At 46.5% G+C, this 25,358-nt stretch overlaps 1 protein-coding gene across 3 annotated transcripts in view; it reads left to right on the top strand.

Annotated features, from left to right (window-relative positions):
- HIVEP3 (HIVEP zinc finger 3) overlaps positions 1-25,358 on the top strand; it is a 279,924-nt gene that overhangs the window by 107,047 nt on the left and 147,519 nt on the right. For 2 of the 3 annotated variants that reach the window (XM_062014453.1, XM_062014451.1), the window contains exon 1: positions 16,599-16,696. The exons of the other annotated variant lie outside the window; for it this stretch is intronic. The gene's annotated coding sequence lies outside the window, so the exon portion shown is untranslated. Of the gene's footprint in view, positions 1-16,598; positions 16,697-25,358 lie in introns of those variants that run through there. 3 annotated transcript variants of the gene reach the window in all.

Below are 25,358 nucleotides of genomic sequence, written 5' to 3'. Positions count from 1 at the left end.
GGTGGATCTCTGTCAGGTCCATCCTCATGGACTGCACTGGTCATCCCAGCCTGTGCATCCACTGCTCTGGGTGGGTTGGCTGCATCCACTCTGCAAAGTTTTCACCTTCTCCAGGCCTTCATGGCACTTCCACAGCCTTGAGCTATTGCTTTTGTTCATTGGTGGGATCGTTTGGTTCAAAATAGGAGAGTCACAGCCTCTGTGTGTTGCCTCTGGGCAGAACCTGATGAGAGGGGCTAACACTTGGGAGCTGAAAAAACGTTCATGCCTTGATCAACTTTGCATGCCTTGAACATGCCTCAGAATGAGTTTTGAAGAGGTCTTTGTCCCTGTGGTTTACTGAAGAGACCAACCAACCTACTTGGTAGTTTGGAGTTGTGCACACTCCTACCCCTGCCATTGTTCTCCACCTTCCCCCAGTTCCTCTTCACCTCTCTGGTTTTTTTTCCCTCCAGTTTAAACTCTCTGCTTGGCAGTTCTGCCTTCATCCTTGTCTGTAGGCAGATTTTGGCAGCAGCTCTGTGTCTCGACAGTGCTCCTGAGGCTCAGCTGCTGAGTGCTGCCCAGTTGCAGCACGTTCCCCACCGCGCCCTCGCATCTATTAGAGCTGCTGCAGCAAGAGCTTTCCACCAACTGCAAAATCCAGGGAACTATTTCCTTTACAGTCCCACTGGTATTAGTGTACAGAGTAGGTTTTGTCCCCAGTTTGACAGCCCTCTTTTTTCATAGCCTGGTGGTTCCTGTGTTCCCCTCCCCACTGCTCTGCTCTAACAGCAGAGTTACAGAGGCTCTCCTCTTCTCCCTGCCACTACCTTGGCCATCTCCAGCTCTGCTTCTCTTTCTTCAGCTCCTCCCCTCCCAGCAGAAAAAAACTTTTCTAGACTTGTTTCTAGTTATTTTTAGGATGTTCTGACTGATTTATCTTCAAAGATCTCCCGTGCCCCTTTCAAACATTAGAGGTGCACTGATTCCACACAGCACTCACTGCTGATGAGCAGCAGCTTCTTGCAGAAAAACTTTGACCCAGCAACTCCTGTCTTCTTTCAAAGTCTTGGAAAGTCAGAGGCTCTTTTGGGTACCATCAGATCTGGCTTTGACATTTGCCTTTTGAAGGAACTGCATATAAGAAGGAGAGATCCACTCTGGAAAGCAGCAGGCATTGAATAGTTGTGAAATGGTCTCTGGGAAATGAACCCAATGCTCCCATGGATAAATACATGAGTGCTGGCTAGAAATGCAATTTATGTGTCTGGTATCTTCAGTATTTCACAGGGGATTGAGACTACAGAGAGGTTTTATAAGATATGTTAGTATCTATCTCTGTATCTCTGTGTGTGTATCTATATCACACACATATAGAGCTCTCTATTTAACTTAAAAACCCAGGCTTGGTTTGGGGTTTGGTTATAGCTGTCTTTACTTAGTTTGGCTTGCATCAAGTTGCTTGCCTGATTTGCACTTCCATTTTCCTGTCTGTAAAATGGGCAGAGTGACACTGGCCTTATCAGGAACTGATGAGACATGTCAGGAACATTTTAACACCCGCAGAGGGGACTGAATGGAAGATGACAGACACACGCGATAGACGCCGTTGTTGCTGGATGCCTGGATCCAGCAGTGTGGATCCTGACAGCTGCTCTGAGCAGAAAGGATTTCACTATTTGTTTCTCTGAGAGAAACAGATGTAAGTGTAGTCAAGCTTGTAATCTTTTCATTGCTGAAGTGGCTCAAGGCCTCTTTACCGTTGCTGAGTTCAAACACATCCTTCTGGGAAGGGAATCTAGAGGTGCCAGCACGCAGCTGATAAAGCAGAGGATTTGGTAACTTCCCCACCACCACACTTTTGCTGATGTAAAGAGCAGAGCACGGTAATAGTGTAAATTGTAGACACAGGATACAGCAAATAAGAACACCTATATGACAGAAGGGAACACATGGGCATCACTTAGCACCATTATCCTTTAATTAACAATTAACCTTTCTGACTGTATATGGAAATGTCTCAAAAGTGCCAGGAGAGTGTTTCAGCTCTTGGTGAAGCAAAAAAAACCAAGCCTTGAAGAGATAATGTCATTTGTCACCAAACCTAGCCTCATCCACCTATTCTTCTAGATTGAAACCTATGTGAGTAACCCGTCCCCGAAGTCTTAAGTTGAATTTCCATCTGCAGAGGAACAGGGTTGCACAGGGAATTACCCAGAGATCTGAGACTTGCATCAACCCACTTGGCTAGAAAGGGAGATAGCCATAACCCAAGACAAAGAGACCAGATTGCAGACAGCCAAGGCTTGGAGGGAGAGCAAAAGCTGTGATCAGAGTTGTCCAAAGAGCTAATGGGAGTGTTTTGTCATTATTTATCCAATGGGTCATGCAGAGAAAGAATCTCTTTTATTGTTCTTGTGGGTCAGCTTCAGCACAGGGAAGAGGCTCATCTATTCCTCTTGCTAATCCCTTGCTGCCTCTTTCAGGCATTTTGGTACTGGCCAGCCATACACTTGCTCCTGACTCCTCAAGTAAGGTCTTGGTCTCACTAGGTTCATGGCAGAAAGGCTAAGAGTGGGGGAAACTCCAAAGTGACTCTCAGAAATTGCCCCAGAAGCCTTGGCTTCCTCAAGACAGACAGTTTTCTCTCTTAAAATCCCAAACTAATTGGTCTAGGTTCCTTGAGGCGTTTTGTGGGCTCTGTGTCAGTGATGCTGGTCTTAAAATTTCCTCCTTTAACAGCACAAGTGTTAAATGTAATGTGGCCATGTGCACAGTGCCAGAATTTGTCCATTTGTGTCTGTGTATCAGCATTAGAAAAACATGTGCAGCACGTTTAGGCTCTCACTGCTCACACTGGTGAACCATCCCTTGCCTGGTGGGACTCACAGGAACAAGAACACACAGTGCAAGGTGAAGAACTAGTTGTATTATTCCTGCATGTATGGATGTGTATGTATTTATAGCCCAGTTTGCAGAGATGGAAACTGGAAGAGCATTACACAAGCCATCATTCAGAATATAAATGATGAGGTTTGCACAGCGAGAGCTTCAAAAAACATTCCTGCAAAAACATGTCTCAGAGGCATTTTCACTGCTGGTAACATCCCCCCTCCCAATGCCTATGGGCTAAATGTAAGGTCAAGAAAATTTAGCCAAAAGAATGTGGGTTTTTTTCTCTTCTCTTCTCTGAGAAGAGTTCCTGCCACCAGCACGTGAGCTGCCTGTGAAACGCAGCACGTGTTCAACCATACGGAGGCACCGGGTGAGTTGCACAAGTGTGTGGTGCTGGGGCTATGCCTGCAGGCATATGAGAACTTGATTTCCTTGATCTGAAGGAGTGACACTTCTGTTACAGTTAAAGTTGCAACCGACAGTTTATTCTGATAGGATTGTTGTTGTTGTTGTTGTTGCTGTTTAAAAAAGTGCTAGCAAGAAAAAGAAGAAACATGGAATGTGCTTCTCTTCACTGGGTTGGTGCAGGTTTGGGGTGGTTCACGTGGAGGAATGCACCTTATGATGGCTACTTTTGAGGAAAAGGCAGAAGGGATCTCTCAGCTGCTCAGACATTTTTAATCTTGTAGATAAAGAGAATGTGTAAGCAATGAGGGTCTGGGTTTTGCCTTTACTTGTGCCACTGCGACGCACCACGGCACAATGTACAACTGGGTACCACCTTTATCTTTTTCCCTTTCTTTTCCTCATTTGTACCAGCTGCAGGATTTTTAGTAAGTTTTCCCATTAGCTTCTCATCCCTGAGATGTTTCAGCTCTGGAAGTGTGACCGTGTGCAGTCGTAGCTGTCATGGCTCTGGCTCGGGATGATAATAATTGCAGTATTTGATCCTTGTGGAACTTGGGTCGTTATCTATTCCCATAGTGTTTCCTCTGGCACGTAGTCTCAGGAAAATACTTTCTGGCACTGATTTCTATTAGATCGTGGAATAATCTTCCAAAGGAAGTGGCAGGAGGCCAATTGTTGATCCAATTAAAACAATGGTTAGAGATTAACCCCTTAACTGTTGAAAGCAAATCACACATGTAGTTCGTTAATCATAGAACAGCAAAGTATTTCAAGACACAAAGGTTAAAGCAACCTTAAGCTAAGGGAATCCTTTCTTCATAATTCTTGGGGAATTATTACTATTGTTATTATTATTTCCCTCCCCCCACAGTGTTCAGCTGATTTGTTCTTAGTGGCAAAAAGTCTTGTAAATGAGGAAAACCCTCCTGTGTCCTGCCTGTTACATAAGCTACCACCTAACTTTGTATGGAAAGGGTGCTTAATAGAGATCTATTGCTATATATACATTGTTTTTTAAAAAGGAGCTGTCTTTGTGACAATGGGGCTAAGTCTAAGGCCTGATTAGATGGTTTTTGTCTCTCCTTTCCCCCCCCTCCTCTTCTACAGGCAGGCTCTGATTACTGGGAGCGATATCTCACAGTGAATGAATGGCATAGAGGGAGCTGCAAAGACAAAGAGCTGGCTTTGTCTGCTGATGAATTAAGATAGCATGTGGGTGGCTGGGTGGCTGGTGAATAGCACAGACTTCCTTCATCCTCCTGTCACTGAGCTTTTCTTGTGTTTTCATTACAAAAAAAATGGGCTTAATCCCATGAACAATGAATTGAGAGCAAATTAGGGGGCTTAGAGAGAAAATAACGCTACATCAATATCTTCATGGTGACCTAAGGCGTTGACAAAACTCTTGAAGGAAGCAGGATCTTGGCCTTAACGTTACTTTAATAAATGTAGAGAGAAATCTGCTGTTATTATGATCATCATATACCCTCCTCCAGTTTCATTCTCTTTTATATCCATGAACATTGACAAAACTCTGGACTTGTGGGTACACTCCAGGAAATGATAAAATTTGTGTTGGATCAGTGATTCACACCAATCCTCTCATGTCTTGCTGTGCCTGAGCTCTCTCCCTGGGCTGTTCCAGGTGGTCCCTGCCAGATGCCAAGGTTTTACTGCATGCAGGGTGGCATTTCTCCACCTCTCTGCTCCTAGGCTGCTTGCAGGGTTACAGCCTCCCAGGGTAGCTGGGGATGGATTCAGCATATGCAAGCAGGGCTGGGTTCTGTCAGCAGCCTGGGACAGGGGCTGGGGAAAGTCAAACAAGATCTACCCATTTCTTAAAGATGCAAAGCATTTACAACAGGGTGCAAGTACCACAAAGAGCTTAATCCATCTGTGCTCCTCTCTTGGCGTGCAAACATCCCACCTCCACTGTCTCCCTGCTTTTATTGCCTGCTGGGCTGCATCTCCTTTTGCTAGGATGGGTGTCCTGTCCACATCTGCTTCTCATTCTGCATTTCTTTTGTGGAGAGCCTGAAGGGAAGCTGCCCCATATGATCTTAACTCCTTTGAGGCCAGATCCTGTTTGCTTCCTCTGTACTGGGGTGGTTTTTTTATCTTTTCTGTTCAGTGCTCTACCAGCCCCATCACTGTGTTCTCTGGCACGTGGGGATACACTCAGACAGGCACAAACCTCACATGGTGGGATGATGTGGGCATTACAAGTATTTTCCCACACTATTACTTTTCAGGGCTGTTCCTTACTATTAGTCCAGGAAAGGAACATCTCATTCCATGAGGAGACCTGTGAGACGTGATGTCACAACTTGGCCTGCAAATGGGCTCACCATTGCATACTCTTCTGTTTTTCTCTACGTTTCCCAACAGCTGCATTTCTTTGGCCTGAGGTTCTGCACATCAAATCTTAGGTCTGGATTTTTAGCTCATCCATCTTTCAGTTGCTTCTGGAGTCGATGGTTTGATTGGATGTGCGAGCCTTCGGACCATGACGTTTGTGTCTGACCTTGGGTTAGATGCTGTCTGTGCTGCCATTGAAAATTACAGTGTTGAAGTGCAAGGAGAGATAGCAGAGCACATTTAGACAAGGGGTGAAGAAGAGGTGGGTTTTTATTTACAAGTCCCAGCCATGCTGTCAGTTTACCTGATTTTGGTTTTGATCTTGGGCCACTTGGATATTGCAGCCTGTGTGATAAAAGCTGCCATGGCTTATCAGTTTCTGAGATTCTATGAAATGTGCATGTGGGAAGTTAGTCAATATTGTTGATAAATGAAATACTTATTAACCTGTTGACTTAGGTACTGGAAATTTAATAACCAATTCCATACACTTTGAGAAGCCACCAAAGCTTTCCCACCTAAGGAGGGAATGAGATAGTCCAAGTAGGTAAATCCCTCTTTATATCTTGTACATGGGTCATCCAGACTTGCATACAAACATGTCCCACTCTGCCCTATGCTAACACACACAATATATTGGAGCATTATGTGCAGTCACTGACTAGACAGAGGTCTCAGCCTTGATTCTAACCCTGGGTGCTATGTTTCCAGAACAGATGCAATTGCTGAAGTTAGCAGAGCCCATCAGACATGTTGCTCATGCTGGAAGTTGTGCTCAAGTTTTTGTCAGGGAGAACCTAGAAAACTTTAAATCTGGCTTAAAACCCAACAAAACTTGACATTTCTTCTATGTCTCATCTGAATCCTTTGAGCTAGAGCTTGTCACGTCTCAGCCTGGGTGCTGTAGTTGTCTCTCCTGGACATACTTGGCTTTGCTGCAGCAACTCCTGACATTTCTTGCTCCCTTACCTGCCAACAGCGCTGTTTTCTGGAGAATAAAAGGCAGCATTTTACTGAATTCACCTTCTTTGCCATGGAAATAGCTTATGGCCTTCTTGCTGCACAACAAGGGATGATCGAAAGAGAGAGAAAAGGGAAACGCTTTGCCCCATTGGTATGTCATCTTCTGAGCCCTTCTTTACTCTAAAAGAAAGGCCAAAAATAGCAAGCTTGGAACTGGGAAACCAACCTGAATGCTTATTTCACACTTCCTTCTTTTTGACCTCCTGCTTTGTAGCAATGTAATTAATGATGAATGTACACATAAACCAGTCTGTGGGTCCTCTTTTGCATACCTTAACCAAGCAAACCAGAAAAAAACCCCAACCAAAAACCATTGGCATGGCTATGGTGTGTCCAGTCAGAGTACACTGAGTAATGTGCTGTAGTAGGCAGCTTTTGTACTAGATAATAGGAGATATTGTGTTCAGAAAATTATGCATGAGTTCAGGAGAGTTAAGTGCAAGAAGGGAAATTCATCAGCTTGAGTCTCACTCGAGTTCTGATTGTGGAAAATAAACTCATCAAGCTTCTAGATTTCCACCACAATTCATGGAGCAGCAGGAAAACCTCAGCATTGTCAAGCCAGCTTTCACAGAATCAGAGTCTCAAGGGCTGGAAGAGACCTCATACAGTCCAACCGCCCTGCCAGAGCAGGACCACCCAGAGTAGGTCACTGTCCTGTGTGATGGGATATGGTGTATCCTTCATAAGATCCCTTGAGAGCTTGGCTCCCTAAGCCAGTTCATGGCATCACAGGTCACACCAAAGGTATGTTTCTGGCAATGACCTGCCCTGCCCCTCGGATTGAAGGGATGGAGTTGAAATCAAGAGCAGATTTTGGCTCTTGGTCATGACAGGAACTTCTTCTTATGTGCTGAAACATTAGTTATTTGAATTGAGCAAAAGCAAACAGGAATGCAGCAGTGTTTGGGATGCTCTTGGTGTTTGACATGTGAATGATGGCTGTGGGCTCAGAGCTGGGGGCTGTGTGTGTGCTTGTGGTTCTTATATTGCATATTTTTACAGGGGAATTCCAGGAAATATTCACACTATTTCCCTCTGTCACATTCTCTAGAGGACAGGAAAGGGAAAAATGAGTAAAATAAAAAAAAGACTAAACTTTTGCCCAGCCTAACTAAATCAGAATACATTTTGTTTGTATTTTGTGGGTAACAATTTAGTTGGAAAGATGATAAAAGGGTTAAACAGAAAAGGCAACTTTGGTGTTGAAAATGAACCTGCAATTTGGATTGAGAACACTCAGTCCAGATCTCAGCAGCTTCACACACATCTCTAACAAAAGCAACCTCACACACATCTCTAACAAAAGCAACTTCTGATTATTTCATAGGCTTTATATTTGTAGAGTGAGATGGAAGAAAAGTAAACTGCATTTTTGACACCCCTTTCTGATCTTTCTTAACTGAACCTGGACTTCATTTAGGTTTTAACTGTGCTCTAAGTTGAAAGTCAGTTTTCTCCTCTGGCCTAGTTGAAACTACAAACTAAAGTAAAGATTTAAAAATGGTCTTTAACAGGAATTTGACCAAGATGTAAGAAGGAAAAAATGAAACAAATCCAGTTTAATTTTCACATCTCAGGAGTAATATGCAGTTAGAACAAAACTATCTCTTTTCTTTGCAAACTTTACAAATCTGCTCTGCAGTCACCAGCAAAAAGGATTTTATTCTCATCATTTTACCTGTTGGATGAATCACAGAAGCTCAAGGGCTGGAAGGGACCTGCAAAGCTCATCCAGTGCAACCCCCTGCCAGAGCAGCACCACCTAGAGCAGGGCACACAGGGACTCATCCAGCTGGGTTGGGATGTCTCCAGAGAAGGAGCCTCCACAGCCCATCTGGGCAGCCCCTGCCAGGGCTCCCTCACCTCAACAGGGAACAAATTCTGCCTTGTGTTGCTTTGGAACCTCTTCTGTTCCAGCTTGTGCCCGTTGCCCCTTGTCCTATCATTGGCCATCTCTGAGCACAGCCTGGCTCCAGCCTCCTCACACCCACCCTTGATGGATTTGTAACCATGAATGAGCTCACCCCTTGGTCTCCTCTAAGCTGCAGAGCCTCATCTCCCTCAGCCTTTCATCACAAGGGAGATGCTTCACTCCCTTCATCATCTTCATGGCCCTGGAAGCATCTCATCTGCATGTTACTTCCATTGAACAGTAGTGTCAGTCCCTGCCATTGGAGCTGGCAGTCACGTTGCCAGGTTGAAATACTCCCCTGAGCTGATGCAAGCTTCAAAAGCAGAGCCTGGGTGTTTCATTATTCCCACTGCTGTGGAGCATGCCACAGCACTTGCCTTTCCCACAGAACCCCATCCCATCACACAGTGGGACAAAGATCTGCGTGTACATTGGAAGGAAGGGTGGGAATGAGAAGTATTCCACGGAATTGCAAGGAATTAATAGTGCTGTGAAGCCTAGGGCTTGCTGCCAAGGAATTTTTGGGGTGGTTTGAATTGATTCCCACTGTGCCACAGAGAATGCTTGGCCTTGCTTACGAAGCTTGATCCTTGGCCGCAACAAAGCTCCACAAATGGGTAAAACAGGGCGAGCTGGTGCCGCTTTCATCTGTTTCCAGGTTCATCAGCCCTGAAAACTGTGCCAGTTTGCCGGTTTCTTGCACTTACTGTCTGGTAAAGTCATGTCCTGTTTTTCTCTGGGGTGAAACGGAGTTTGAACCTGCACTGCAAGTGTAAGGAAAAACACTTGTGGGGGCAGCGAGCGTGGCTTTGCTGCTGCTGCACGGTGAGAAGAATATCAAGCCATTAACTCGCACATGGGAGCTGATGCACTGTTGGCTAGACAACTGGTGCTGATTCATTAGGCTCTAATTACAAGTTATTTTTACCCATCCTCCCATCTTTACAAAGGGCTGCTCGGAAGGCAGCGTTGAAAGTCTTCCTTCATCCAGGCTTTGATAAAAGTCAGATGGGAGCCTGTCAGTCCTTCTTTGTGTTTGGGGTTTTTTTTTGGAAGGAACACAAACCCACTTTGCAGATGGAAGGGGCACTGCTGTGTGGCTGAGAGAGGCTTGTTGGACTTATTGCTCAGGCTGGGATGAACTGGAGGGCAGGAAGCATGTGCTGGCTGTGTTTGCTCAATGAGTGTTTCCAAGGGAAAGTCCAAGTTTCACTTCAGATTGGGGAAGGGGTTGTGTATGGGACACAAGATCTCACCTCTCTGGTTTTTCTTTCAGTTCTCTTCGCATGTGATTCCTGTAATGATAAGAGAAGTTATTTACTAGCTCCCTCTCCATCTCATTTACTTTATTACCTGTATCATAATCAGGAAAGGGTCTGTGCCCAAATTGGCACATTGCTGTTGTGATTATAGCAGCATAAAGTATGCTCAAGAGGAAGCATTTAAACCCCATATTAATGCCCTTGCTCTCAAAGGCCAGACTGCTTTCTAAAGAAGATGTGTATTTTCCCCTGTATATAGCCTAATACTCTTGCACTAAGCATCATCTCTAGTGATAAATTGCCCTCTTAAAAGATCCTGACACGCTTGGATAAAGCCTCATGTCTGAGGATGAAACGGTATCTTGGTAACCCTGAGATTTCCACTGGATGGCTGGAAATGACCTGCCTCCCTTCCTTACCTCAGGGTAGCAATTCCTCACATCACTTTACAACTAACATGTCCAAAGGCCACAATAACAGATTAATGTGGTGAAGCCATGTGTCACTGGACAAATTTTGGTAAGGAAGATGCCTGAACATTCAGATTTAAAGGAAAAAAAGCCCAGACAGAATTATCTTTCCTTTTAGCTCATCCTTTCCCTTCAGACCCTGAAGACTCTGGGGCGAGTTGCTCAAGGTTCTGAGAAATGCTGGTGCAGGAGGTTATGTCCAACACAGTCTTGTAGAGCTGTGACAAAGTGATGCTGATGGGACAACATTTCTGATAGATAACATTTATGATTGCTGGCGCTTGTCAGGGTCTTTGGATTTTAAGGATGAGTAAAAGGTGCAAATCGTGGAAAGAGCTTGTTTTCCTACACAGAGGATGGGTCCGTTGAGAAGCCTGTCTTGGTGAGTTGGCTTGGAAAGAAGTTTGCAAAGCAATTGTGACTGCTTCAAGTCCAGCATCAACCAGAGCAGAAAGGGTTGTCCTGCTGCACAGCATCTCCTTTCCTGACTTCTGTGTCTCAAGAAGTCAGAAAACCATCACAGAGCAGGGAAAAAAACTCTCTGACCTGAAGCATGACCCACTGAACTCTCTCTGGAGGGCCCCAGGTCGGGTGGATGAGTGTGAGCACAACAACTTCACATGACTTGAGGAAGCCTCCCAGTCTGGGATGGTTCTTTGTTCACAGTCCATAATTTACAAGTGATGATACCTGGGCTCTGCCAAGTTTCCTCAAGCTTTTGTGAAAGGCTGGAGGGATGTGGTCTGTTTCTGACATCTGTGAACCCCATCTGGAAAGGACCTTTTGGGTTTTTTCCTCTCCTTGTCTTTCTGAGGGACTGGAGTAAAAGTGTGGAGAGGATATGTGTAAGGGCAGCAGAGTGATGAGCCAGACAGGTTGTGCTGGTGTGATGGAGAAGTCTGGCTGGGGCACTTTGAGGCAGAGTTGTCTGGGCAGGAGGCAGAGCTTCAGGAGAGAAGAGGTAGCAGGGGAGGAAGACAATCCAAAGTGCACCTGACCACAAGCAGTGCAGGAGAGTCTAAGGGAGAGCTAGGTCTGCTGGTGGAGGGCAGAGTGGGACTTGGTGGCTGGGATAAAGAGGAAAGCACAGCAAATACTGAGAATAAGTATCCTTGAAATTGAGAACAAACCTCCTAACCCCATTAAGTAGTTCTGCAGAGAAAGTATGATGCAGGCTTTTTATTACCTTCTGGAAGAGCACACAGTCAGACATTTGGCAAGAGGTTCCAGAAAATCAGTAGGTAAATGCAAACTGCAGGTACTGTGTTAAAACCCCTCAGTTCTCTGGTTCTCCCAAGCTCCAGGAAAGGTCTTTTAGTGCAGAAAAAAAATGTTACAAATGAGTCTTCCAACCTCTGTACCAGTAATGGGGCTCCTTAAGGTGGCTTCTGCAAGCTTTTGGAGCAGGAGATGTTTCCTCTCATGCTCATTTGATGCAGTCTATAGCTTTTGGTGTGATGAAGGTTGCAAAGGGGAAGGAGACCAAGAGCCCTCTCCTGGCACAGATGGAAAGGACAGATGGAAAAATAGCACAGGCTAATGGATTCGAATGGGCAGGTGAAAGGAAGGCACCTGAACACTGAAGTAAGACTGAATGGCAAGCCACACACTTTATTTATAACCCCAATATAAATATATTCCAGGCATAAATTTGGACAGTATGTTCTGGGTAAGCCCATGTCACATGTGTGCAACATGGAAAGTGGGTTGGGTCTTGTGGCTTCCCTCTGGGCTGCCCCTGCCCAGCTGAGCACAGGCTGTGTGAGGGGGGATGAGGGGAGGCTGGGTTGTGTGGCTGGTGGCACACTGGCATGCTGACAAGCCAACTTGCAAGGATTTGCGTAAACAGCTCAGCAAAGTACATTTCAAAAGAGGTTTTTTGGAAGGCAGATCAAGAGGCACCCTTACAGTTTTACTGGACTTCTTTCCAAAGCCAAGGGAAGCACGGGAAGGTTTGCTCTTATCTCCAGACCACAGTCCCTCAAGAGACCTGCAAACTGAACCCAGCTGCCAAGCTGATTCTCATCTCATAGGCATTAATGTTGAGGAAGTAATAGGCTACAGTGATGTGGGACTTTTCCCCTACTCAGTATAAACTTTTTCTCTCCCAGTTTACACTCAGCACAAACTTTTTCCCTCCCAGTACAAGCCAGAACACAAGAAGTTCCAAAGCAACACAAGGCAGAGTTTGTTCCCTGCTGAGGTGAGGGAGCCCTGGCAGGGGTTGCCCAGATGGGCTGTGGAGGCTCCTTCTCTGGAGACCTTCCAACCCAGCTGGATGAGTCCCTGTGTGCCCTGCTCTAGGTGGTGCTGCTCTGGCAGGGGGCTGCACTGGATGAGCTTTGCAGGTCCCTTCCAGCCCTTCTGCGATTCTCTGATTCTTTTTCTGAATTCCTTTTTACCATTTTCCCATGGGCTCAGGATATCTCATCCTTACAAAGCCTGAGGACAAGCTCAGGGGCTATGCTGGCAGGCAAGTCTAAGCTCTAGGAGCATTTCTTAGACTGCTTTTTGCAGAGCCCAGTAGCATCTCAGCATTGTGTCTGAGACCTTTCCTCTTCCATGGCATAGCCAAACTCTTTTCAATCCATGCATGTGTCACTTATGGTCTGGAAGCTCCTGGTTGCTGTGGTGTGTCCCTGCTCTCCCACATCAGGTCATCCCAAGGACATTATGTTGCTCTCATGCTTTGCCAAGCCATTTGGACAGTGTGGATCAATGGAGAATATTCCTGATCTGGGCTGATATGTGCTGTTATATGCTCTAAAAACATGTAACACTGCCTCAGGTTAAGGTTAAAGCACGTCTTAGGCTGAGGCTAAGACCATTGTGTAAGTGCTCTAATTCAAGTCTTCTCCATGTTTATGTATCACCCATAGATCCAATACACCTTAAATAGATGTAGACCCTGGGTAGCTCTTCCCTACAACCCATGTAGCTCTTCCATGCCATCTGTGTTGTAAATCTCCTTTAAAAGCCAAAATGTGCTTGAAGGTGCTTGTAAATGAAATCTCATTTTGAAAACAGCCCACAGTGCTGGGAAAACCCTCATCCTGCCCAACACTTGCATCATGCCTGTGCAAGTGCAGAGCTGCAAGACCATGGCAGCACAACCAGGCACTCAAAGCTCTTGGGGTTTGAAGGAATAGGGGGAGAGGGTGTCAATCCTCCTCAAAACCCCTACCACATCTCCTACCACATCCTGCCATGCAAAAGGAGGCTGAGAAGGAGATGATGTGCAGAGGTGATGGCCTCAGGGACCTTCCAAAGAAATAAAACCTGCCCCTTGCATCCTCCTCACTGCCAGCATCCCCAGCTGCTGCTGGTGTAGGTGCCATCTCCCTCCTGCTCCTCCCTCTCCAGCACACACATGTGCACTGAGTGCAGCAGTCTGCAAGCACAGAGGTCGTGGAAAGTGGGAGGTGGTGTGAATGAAAATTAATGTGTTGTCAAAGTGAATAAACAAACAAGGAGGGACAATCTCCTGATGGCCTGGGAGGGCTGGGAGAGGCCAGAGCATCCCAGCCACATAGTTTTGATCTGATGTGCTGCATGAGCTATGGCTCTGTGCTGGCACACAGACTGTGCACTGTGAGTATTAGGTTACAAATTGTCATACAATTTTGGTGAAGTACATGCATATTACAGACGTCTGTATTACATTATTACCCCTCCAGATCCTATAGACATTCTTCAGTGCTCCTTTGGGGCATCATCTGTGCTGCTAGTTCCCATAACAACTTGTGAATTCATCATTCCAAAGCTGCTTTTTTTTAAAAAAAAGAAGAAAATCAGTCCAAATTCTCTTGTCTTTTGTCAGCTACTGAAGCATTAGGATCCCTGGCAGCCTGCTGCTTCTTTTCCCCTCCTCTTTTTCTTGTTTTTCATGAAAAGAAATCCAGGCATACACTTAGGAGGCTCATTACAAATATTGATAAAGAAACAGAATATTACCTGTGCAGCATTATAACCTGGGCCTTAGTAAACACTTAAAATTGAAGGACTGGTAGATTAAAACATCTTTATGTGTTGGGTGCTGATTTAGGTGATGTATTAGTCTCTTCAGTGTCTCTCTGACAGGTCTATTTAGAGCTTCGTTTTCATCTGGCCTTCCTCAGGCAATGACACTCATTACTCTCTACCTGTCAGTCAAAAGGAGTTATAATAGAGCTTAAATGGGTCTCCTGACACAATGCCCTTGTAGCACTAAAGGAGTGATAAATACCAACAACACTCCTACCTGTAGGTGCCCTGGGAGGGGGCAAGTACATCCCTCACCTGGACCACCTCTTATTCTTGCCCTGGGGTGCAGGCACAGAGGAGAGTGGGTTTTCTTCCTGGCATTTAAGGAGTGATGAGAAGGAACTGGAGGCTTTTGAGGGGTATGGAAAGACTCATCTAAACACAGAGACCAGGAAGATCACAATGTGCTGAACTAAAATTGGCATGTTGAGAGTGTGGAGCTAAAACCCAGTAAATGAGCACAGGAAGGTGAGACTCAACACGGGGCAGGACAGATGTGGAGGGTACTTTAGTATAAGTGTGGGAAACACTCCAGCATCTTCAGGGAGAAAGCCACTTGTTGAAGTGAACAAACTTTTATGATCCACACTGGATCAAACATTATCTAACTGCTTAGAGATTAATACTTCTGTTGTTTTCACCTTCTCTGCTCTCACTCAGGTCTCCTTGCCCAGGTATTTATTGGGTTACTTTTAACTCACCATCTTGCTCTGTATTGGTACTTAAGGACCATGGTACTGAGGGATATGGTTTAGTGGTGGGCTTTGTACTGGTTGGTTAGGTTAGTGGTTGGACTTGTTGATTTTAAAGGTCTTTTCCAACCAAACAATTCTGTGATTCTATGGTCCTGTTTGGGTGCACAATCCTACTTTTCTCATTTCAAGAAATTGCACAAAAATGGAGTGAAAACTGATGTAAGTTTAGAGATGCAGATGCTTAATAACATCAGCTATAGATAGACAAAATCTGCAAACGTTGACACCCAAGTAATTGGACTTATGTCATGCACTTAGTCACATCACAGCACCTCTGCTTATGCAGAAAGGCTGCTTCAAGATACAGAGGCTATGGACAAAATCTGAGCTCCAGGCAGTTAATGACTGTGCTAAATTAGTAGCCATACTGGATTTTAATGCAATGGTCAGTCTGTGTAGTCAAAGAGTTAACAGCCAGAGAGGAAAAAGTCTGAGTTTGTTGTGAGAACCATTTATCCACTCATCTGTCAGTCATTGGCATTCCTCTCTGCTGAGCAGATCCTGGGTTTGGTGTTTTTAAGGACAATGAACTATTGCTTAGGAGGAGAAATATTCCCATTTGAATAAGATTATCTGACAATGTAAGTGCAGTTGCCTGAAAACAACATTAAGAAAAACATTAAGATATCCTAGATAATAGGTCAGCCCTGTCTGATATCATATAGGAATAGCTTTGGTTCCTTGGCTTGCTTCACCTGGTTCATCCAGGAGCAGAATGAAGCAGAAGTCCTTTGAAAGTAACACAAAAAGGGAAAAAAATAAAGAAGAAAGTACATTTTCATGTGTGTAAAACCCAGTTCATGAGTACAGTGGAACAAATGAAGCTTGTGGGGAGAGCTGTAATTCTGGCTTTCCTCAGCTTTGCAAATAAACATTCTTTAATTAAAGCAAGTCTCTCACTTCTGATGACTTTTAGAAAAAGCAAACAGAGGTAGTGGCTGCGTTGGCTGCAGGACTGGGAACATTCCCGACCTCGCTTCTGGAGCTGCTGGGCAAGGAACTGGTTGCACTAGTGAGTTGTTCCCTTTATGTGAGCTGGTCTTTTGGGGATCAGTTTATGGAGGTAGGCAGCTGAAGCTTGCTCATTAGCTCAAACAGCTCTTTACCAGGTGGCACAACCCTGGTGAAAACCAGGACTCCCAATGGGGAGGTGGTCTATGAGCACAAGAGAGCACAAGCAAACTTGGCTACTGAGATAAGCAGGATGTGTCTCACTGGGTGAGATCTGCCAGATTTAATCAGAGTCCTAGAGTCTGTTCCCAGCTGTGCCAGAACTGATGTTATGCAACTTCTCTGCTATCTCATTTGTAAGAGTTTTGAATTATATTTGCCTGGCTCTTAAGATCAATAGGGGATGTTGCTCAACATTATAGCCAATGGAAATCATGGCATTATCGTGGGCTGCTGGAAGAGCTGGGACTAGAGCACGTGAAAGTGTGCTCCTGTGATCCAGGGCTCCTTCTTTAAGGGGCTGCTGCACTTTTTGCACTTAGGGCACAATCACTGGGCCTCCCCATCCAGGAGGATACGTGGGCTGCTGCAGGGGATTCAGTGCCCCAAATCCAAACGTAGCAGACAAGGAGGGACTGGAGACTTTAGCCCCAAGTAAGTGCAGATGACGACTTTCAGGTGTGTGTAACTTGGCGAAATGAAGTGAATTTTCATGGGAGCTGTAAAGTTCTCTTTCCTGAATCCATGTCTTCTGCCATGAGAAATTTCCAGTTGGAGGGGGGAGCTGAAATGGGTCTTTAAAGAAATGGTTGGACAGCACAATCATTTTTACTTTGGGTAAGGCATTTTATTTTTCATTTGCTTTTTGACTCTGCTGCTGGAATTGTTATTCCAGGAGGACTGAGTTGATCCTTAACTAATTTAAATGTCTAAAATAAAGTTATAAATGAGCTGTGTTTCCATGAGTAAGATTCCCATTCATGGTTACAAGGTTTATTTCATGGCAGTGAAATCATTACTAGTAAGCAGCCAGTGTGCTTTGAAAACACTGAGACCATTTAGCAATGACAGTTAAATCCAAGGAGTTGCTCCAACAGCCAGTATAAGTTAGTTCAGCATACTAGAAGTTTTGCATCTATTTACATGCTGCAAGGGGAATGTGTTGTTAAAAGAATAACCCAGTGAGATTGGGCTTTAAAGAACTTTTCCTCTCTCTTTCGTTTGCTTTATGCATGCAGTGACTAGCTCTGATGGGTTACACCTCTGTAAACCTCCCAGAGCCACTGACATGTTTTCCTGAATCTTATTTTCTTCCTATTTAAATCAACAGCTTTAACTCCACTCTTACCCCCTGGACTCTCAATTAGTCACAACTACTCCCCCTGGGAAAATGTCAGTTTTAGATTTTCAAAGGTTTACCCAAAGCATCAAATGATGGGTTATATTCAGTGACTGGATTTCTCGGTGATGGCCAATGACAGGACAAGGGGCAACGGGCACAAGCTACAACAGAAGAGGTTCCAAAGAAACACAAGGAAGGATTTGTTCCCTGTTGAGGTGAGGGAGCACTGGCAGGGGCTGCCCAGATGGGCTGTGGAGGCTCCTTCTCCGGAGACATCCCAGCCCAGCTGGATGAGTCCCTGTGTGCCCTGCTCTAGGTGGTGCTGCTCTGGCAGAGGGTTGCACTGGCTGAGCTTTGGAGGTCCCTTCAAGCCCTTGAGATCCTGTGATTCTGTGACTTGGAGGGGAGCAGGGAAGAAGCATGAGCAGGATCTGTGTCCTATGGAGTTTTAGGAAGAAATCCTTCCAGGGAATAATTTAGCCTCTGGTTTTACAAAGTGTTTGGCACAGCTCCACGTTAGCTGGAAGTGCTCAGCACCTCACGGATCGCAGAGCTGGATGTGAACTTGGCTCTTTCCCTGTTTTTTACCCCTACTTTCAACGCTGTAGCATAACATTTAACAAAACTGGGCTTTGGCCAGTATGTGTGACTTGGGATGGGCCTATTCCCAGGCATTATTGTACTCACGTGCTTTGCTTCTCTTGAAGAATCGTGTATCTCCTCACTCTCCTCCTGTTACCAACTGGTTTTGCTCAGAGAGACTCTTCATGGCTCCCAAAGGTTGACTTTGGGGTTGCCGTTAGTTTGAGATGTTATTGGCAGCGGGCTGCAGGAGTTACCGCCAAGAAACATGTTCAGGCATTTGCATTACTCTTGTAAATTTTAATTAATCACTTTGCTGCTGTATAAGGCAGCACTGTAACACACACTTAATGCTCAAGGATTCAATTTCTTACAGCAACATTGCACTGTGGACTAAAAGGTAAAGCTCCAGGGTAACCAATCTCTACATTGATGATGGTTTTCTTTGTAAAGTCTTTCTAAGTGCTCTCTGTACCTGCAGGGGTCATAGGGCAGGGAGACACAGCAGTGCTCCTTAGTAGTGTAAGCCCTGCACTGTCCAGTCAGCAGGGTGGTAACTGGTGCTCTGCCTCTGCTCCTTGCAGACATCTCTCCAGACAGTCCTTCAGGAATGTTGTCATCTCCTGGCACTCTCCAGATAGCTAAAATTACCCAGTCAGCTGTGTGCAATAGCAGTCTGGCTGCTAACGAGAACTGTGTGCTCAGGGGGTTCTGGTTTATAGGACATGGGGTCCAGGCTCCTCAGGGGCTGCCCAACGTGTTCAGCCTTTGCTTGCTTTGACAGAAGGGCAGGCAGAAGTCTTTAAAGCATCATGTCAAGCAAAAATAAGAGATGATGTGGTTTTGTTTCTCTGGTCACTGCTGCAAATTGCCACCTGCAAGCTGGTGCTGGAAAGAGCATGGAACACCTCTCATCCTCCCAGCAGCATCAAGCAGCCTGTCTATGGAGCAGAACCTGTGTGGTTGTCTGTCCAGATGCTGTGCCCAGAAGCTGACAGCAGCCACGATGACTGTGTGTAAGTCTTTCCAGACAGCTTCTCAAGCACCCGCAGGGATGCTTCAGAGGAAGAGTTCAGGGATTCAGGATGCATAGTGGGGTGCCCAGGCGTTCCTTACAGACACAGACATCTGCCTCCCTCTGCAAAGAGGTCTGTGCAAAGCCTGCCTGCCTTTTGAACAAGCCTGAAATATTCCTACAGCCTGGTAATTTGATCAGAGGAATTGTGTGGTGCAGAGGATTTCTGGTGCTTTTGCTTTACATAAAGATGAACTTTACAACAAAAAGGCTTTCTGTTTCAAGTTTGTGAACGCAGCACTTTACACCAACAATAAATGCATGGAGCCACAAAAGAGAATTAAAATCCTGTGTCTTGCCTTTGATTGAACTCCAGCTGTACACAGGAGTCTCTGTAGTACAGCAGTAAAGTTCATGGATGTTAATAGGTGTGAGCTATGTCCCTTATAGAGTTTTAAAAAGAGAGACAAACTCCAAATAGCAGGGATGATGTGAACATACTGTCTTCAGGTTTTGCTTGCTGTCTTTCAAGATGCAGATGAGATTCTTGCTAGAAAAGGGGTTTGCAAGCTATGACTTCTCTCTGCTAGCTTGTTTTTGTAGTGCTCAGATAAATTCTTTCCTACCTCACTGGGAAAATACACTCCCTAGGTAGTTTTATTTCGATCTAGTATTTACACCCATCCATTATTTGAGGATTTTTATTCCCTCTCACTTTAAGGTTGCTTTACTTCATTAAAGTATGCAGTTTTAGCTCCTTTAACTTCTCCAAAGGGATCAATGCTTCCAGACTCCAGGCACTCTACTGCTGATTCCTGGACACATGGTAGTTTGACCACATCTTGTAGCATGAAACTTTCACACTAAATGTGCTTCTGGACCAGAGATTCTGTGTTAGAATCCTGTGCAGAGGGTGCTGTGGAATAGCAACACCCTGAGACATTTGGCCAAAAACCTGTGTAAAGGGATGAAGGAGATAATTTTGCTGCTGCCTTGTTTCTGATGCTCTGATCCAGGGTACCAGTGCAGCCTGGCAATAGCCCAACAGCCAGAAGATACACTGATTAGGTTTTTTTTACCCAGAAATCTCATTATGGAACATGCTGTCAGAGGTCTTGCAGCTATTGTAAAGAGTGGAGGGCTATCAAGATGCTGAGGGGGCTGGAGTTTCTCTGTGAGGAGGAAAGGCTGTGGGACCTGGGGCTGTTCAGCCTGGAGAAGGCTGAGGGGGGATCTCATCAATACCTATAAGTACTTAAAAAGCTGATGTCAGGAGGATGAGGTGACACTATATTTTGTGGTGCCCAGTGCCAGGACAAAGGGTGATGGGCACAAGCTGGAACACAAAAAGTGCCACTTGAAACACAAGGAAGAACTTGTCTAGTGCTGAGGTGAGGGAGCCCTGGCCCAGGCTGCCCAGGGAGGGTGTGGAGGCTCCTTCTCAGGAGGTTTCCAACCCCACCTGGACACGTTCCTGTGCCCCCTGAGCCAGGGGAACCTGCTTGAGCAGGGGCTGGAGCAGCTCTGCAGGGCCCTTCCAGCCCCCACCACTCTGGGATTCTGATTGTGATTTGCCCTGCTCTTGTTTCTGCATTGGCTATATGGTTGCTCTTTTAGTTTTTCTTTTGCCTATTTGAGAGTTTGATGGGGGATTGACAGAGGCTCAGTGCAGCGTTCCAGGGGTGGAACAACGTAAGGGCTGACTTGTACTGTGTGACAAAGCTGTAATCAAATGCAAACCTCCAAGCATTTGAAGCAAAATCCAGCCTTTGCAGTCAGCATCATTACTCAAATACCTGTCCTCCTGGGAGAGTGCACCCTTGCTTGCTTAGCACTGCTGTAGCTGTCTGCTCTGTACCACATCCCAGAGCCTGCTACTCCAACCTATTGATTGACGTCTCTGCCTCCAGCTCTGATCTCATGTCTTGACCATCTGCTTCTTCTGGTGGGTCTCTGGAGGGTCTGCCAATCAGCAAAGCAGGCTCAAAACTCACAGGCAAACAGGTTAGATTATTTTTGGACCTTCCTTGCAGCCATCTGTTTGGGAGGGAGTCATGAGCTTGTGTTACCCAGCTGGGCTAAGGTGCTGTGGCAGCCTTGCAAAGGAGAAGGAAGCAAACAGGATAAAGAAAATTACCCTCTTCTTAAGGAGCTGAATCAGCTGTGAGACAGTGCTGAGCTCTCAGCCAGCAACTGGCACCAGCAGTGAGAGAGTGGGATATTTCCCAGTCTCTGTTGGAGCTGGCTGCTGCCTTCAGATGACACCAGGCAAGACAGCAAGTTTGATGTGGCTTCAAAGCTGACTTGTGTTGCCCGTGACAACCTGGGTTTGAGTCTATTTTACATGCACACACATCCACACGTGCATCAGTTGCCATAACAACCACCCAGGACTTGAAAAAGAAATGTTGTACTCTGTTTTCCAGGTTGCAGAGCACCTAAGTTTTGCTGCAATCCAGGAGGCAAACAGCTGCCTACAGTCTCTTCCCCCCACCCCTTGCTAAAAAAAGCACTAAATCAAGTGTGCCAGGCAAAATGTCTGGGTTAATTATGTAAAAAAGAGCCTGTAATGACTTAGTAGGAAAACAGAGGCACACAGGGCTCTGTGCTGTTCCGGTGTTGGAAACAGCCCAGCCTGTTCACAGCAGTAAAGGCTGAAATGTATATGGTCTTTCTGGTGTCCACAGAACATCACAGTTAAATAATCCTACCAGGAAAGCCACTGGTGTCACCAGGCAGCAGCAAACCACGAATTGCAGGTGAAGATTATGACCTCTGCTGCCTCTGACCCAACTAATGCTGTAACCTGCAAGACAGCACTCAGATAAAGGCAAGAGCAGGGAATGTGAACAGCAAGCAGCCCATTATTAGCCTTAGGAAGCCCTTCCCTAGAGGTGCAGACTCTGGCTAAGGTACTTACGATATGGCTTTTGTCTCCTGGAGCAGGGTCATACCAGTAGTCTGTATTATTCCCCTTTTCTCTGAGTGATGAGGACATTTTGTCTTCAAAAGAAGACAAAGTGGAGTTTTCTTGCTGGGAAAGGGGAAAGCAAGAGTCCCAGCTGTCAGACAGCATGTGTCTCTCAGGACGTGCATGTGTGTGATAGCTCTTGTGTGCTGGTCTTCCTCTTGCTTCACCTGTAAATGAGCCCTGATGGAGGTAAGGGAGTTCTGCTTTTCCCACATAGGCAGTGCTTGGTCTTCCTGTGCAGTTTGTGACCAGCTTGGTGCTGGGGCTGCATCCTGACACCCAGGGGTGGGTGACGTCTTCCTCCCACTACAAAACGAGGTGACACAGAGGTTGCAGAAGGTCACTTGGGCCAGAGCTCAGGATGGAGCCCAGCTCCTAATTTGGCACATTTTGGTATCCCAGTGCTTGCAGCTTCACCTTGGCACAACTGCTGTGTTGGTTCCTTGGGGCTGCACGTGATCATAAGCAACCAGGTGTGAGGCATGTCATACTGTTTCATCAACAACTGTTAAACTGGCTGCCAAAACACGTGTCCTGTCACTCCTAAAAGTGATGTGCAATTCTTCAGGTGTTCAGAAGGCCAATGGCATCCTGGGGGCATTAAGAAGAGTGTGGGCAGCAGGTCAAGGGAGGTTCTCCTCCCCCTCTCTTCTGCCCTGCTGAGGCCTCATCTGGAGTCCTGTGGCCAGTTCTGGGCTCCCAGCTCCAGAGGGACAGGGAAATGCTGGAGAGAGGCCAGTGCAGGGACACCAAGATGCTGAGGGGATGGAACATGTGTGTGAGGAGGAAAGGCTGCAGCCCTGGGGCTGTTCAGCCTGAAGAAGAGAAGGCTGGGGGGAACCTCATTGACACAAGTACCCAAAGGGTGGGTGTCAGGAGGACTGGGTGACACTTGTTTTCTGTAGTGTGCAGTGACAGTACAAGGGGTAATGGAAAGAAGCTGTGAGATAGAAAGTTTCACTGAAACCCAAGGAGAAAGTGCTGAGGTGAGGGAGCCCTGGCCCAGGCTGCCCAGGGAGGGTGTGGAGGCTCCTTCTCAGGAGGTTTCCAACCCCACCTGGACACGTTCCTGTGCCCCCTGAGCCAGGGGAACCTGCTGTAGCAGGGATTGGGCTGGAGGAGTTCTGCAGGGCCCTTACAACTCCCATCACAGGAAGCTTGTCCTCAGAGACAGCTCTGTTTGCCAGGCCAAAGCTAAACTGAACCTTGACATACAACTTCTTCTCCAATGTACAGATTAGCTCATTAAACACTTTACATAAGACACACAGGAGCTGATGGTGAGAGAGAGGAAACGAAACCCGCTCACGCTTTGTTCACCTGCATTCAAACCTTCCTGCAATGATTCATCCCAAACCATAGGCTCTGCAGCCTTGGTTTACCTTCTCCAGAGCTGCCCCATGGTCAGGGACAGGCTGCTGAGCTGAAAGGAAGCTTTTTAGCTGCAAACTTGTGCACGCTGGCATGTGCTATTTCTGGATCGTGCTGTAATGTATGCGTCTAGCCCTGGCTCTCTCCAGCAACGGCCAAATGTTTTTCAAGCAGTAAAGAAGGTAAAATAGAGCAGCAGTGTACTGAAGGCAGATTTTCCATGCACTCCCTGAGCTGAGCCTGCAGGAGCCCTCACGTGCGCTCGCGGGTGCAGAACGAGACGCGTCGGTCACCAGGAGGATGGAGCAGGGAGAGTGGAAACTGTGGTTCAGCAGCTGCAGCCGGGGATATTGAGCTGTGGCAGGGCCTGTGGCAGCACAGTGTGCTCCCAAACTGAGGCCAGCAAAGCCCAGACTGGGGTGAGGGTTGGCAATGCTGAGGGAGCAGGGGGCTAGGCCAGGGGGAGAGAAGCAGCAGGGAGAAGGAAGTAGCAATATGTAATAATGCATCGCCCCAGCTGCAGCACCTGCAACCTTCTGATCTCAGCTCACCTTCAGGAGGACAGTCAGGGTCATTATCTTGCTGCAAAACTGCCATGGGAAGGGTGTGTGGTGGTGCATCAGTGTCTGGAGAAAGGACTGAACCTGCTTGGTAGGAGATTGGAAGCAGTTAGGGCAATGTTAGAGTGTTTCTTTGGTCTATATGCTGCTGCTCCTGGGGAGGGAGGACTTGCCAAGACAGTGTTATGTGAATGTGGACAGAGAGCTTTTGGCTCTGGAGAGAGCTGGTTTGGAGCTGAGTTGTGCATCTCAGCTCAGACTGCTGAGCCCTGCAACATGCTCTTGATGCTGCTGGCAAGCAAATGTCATGGTATCACTGTGTGTAAAAGGAGGCCTTTGGGACAAAGGGACAGTTGCAAGGGGTTTAGTGTGGGGAGAGTCACCCTTTTTCTCCAGCACCCTGCTCAGGCTGCTTCTGCTGAGCAGGAGAACTTGCCCCTGCAGGATTGCAACTCTAAATTGAAGATACACTAGAGGATGGGACACCTTCCCCCTCTCCCCATCCTGGGGAGATCTCAGTCCTCACTTGCTCCACCCATGGGGCAGCCTGCTATGTAACTCATAGAATCACAGAATCCCAGCATGGTGGGGGCTGGAAGGGCCCTGCAGAGCTCATCCAGCCCCAGCCCCTGCTCAAGCAGGTTCCCCTGGCTCAGGGGGCACAGGAACGTGTCCAGGTGGGGTTGAAACCTCCTGAGCAGAAGCCTCCACACCCTCCCTAGGCAGCCTGGGCCAGGGCTCCCTCACCTCAGCACCAAAGGAGCTTCTCCTCTCGTTCCAGTGGAACCTTTTGTGTTCCAGCTTGTTGCCCATTATGTGCAGTTAATTCCTGCACTTTTGCAGGGGGCAAGAAGGGGGTGATGCCAGGCAATGGGGAGAAGAGACAGAGAGATGGACCTTTCTTCCTCCACAACGCACCCACTGATCCCTTTGCTGGATGCTGCTACTTAGGGGAAAGAAAAGGGAAAGAAGGAAAGAAAACAGCAGAAACACAGGTTGAGGTTTGTGTAGAAACAAATCAGTGTGGAATCTTTCTGGGTCAGCCAAACTTGGCAGGGTTTTGCACACACACATGGCAGCAGGGCCTGGCCATAGCAGGGAGACAGGCATTAATGTCTCCTTGTTTCCCTTCTGGAAGCTGGCAGGTGTACAGGGCTCTGTAGTATCACTGAGCCCTCAGGAGTCATCTTTGTATATACACTGGTGTGGAGTTTAATGAGAGTCAAATGGGAGAGCAATGAGTTTTTCCTGGTGCTTTGTGAATGCTCCTGGTCCTCTGGGAGCAGCATGAGGGCAGGTGCAGGAGATGACAGGGATTTGAGCTGAGACTTTATAGATCTCTGCAGAACCTTGGTTAAATTCCTGTTTGGGGAAAGGAACAACAAAGCCCCTTTAATTTATTCAATTTCAACAATTTAGCAGAAAATGTGATGTTTGTTTACTGCAAGTGCTTTGGGAATTAATTGAGTGTCCAT

This window comes from Colius striatus, chromosome 24 (assembly GCF_028858725.1).
Source record: "Colius striatus isolate bColStr4 chromosome 24, bColStr4.1.hap1, whole genome shotgun sequence".
NCBI classification, from domain to species: domain Eukaryota; kingdom Metazoa; phylum Chordata; class Aves; order Coliiformes; family Coliidae; genus Colius; species Colius striatus.
This window is presented reverse-complemented; position numbering and strand designations above follow the sequence as displayed.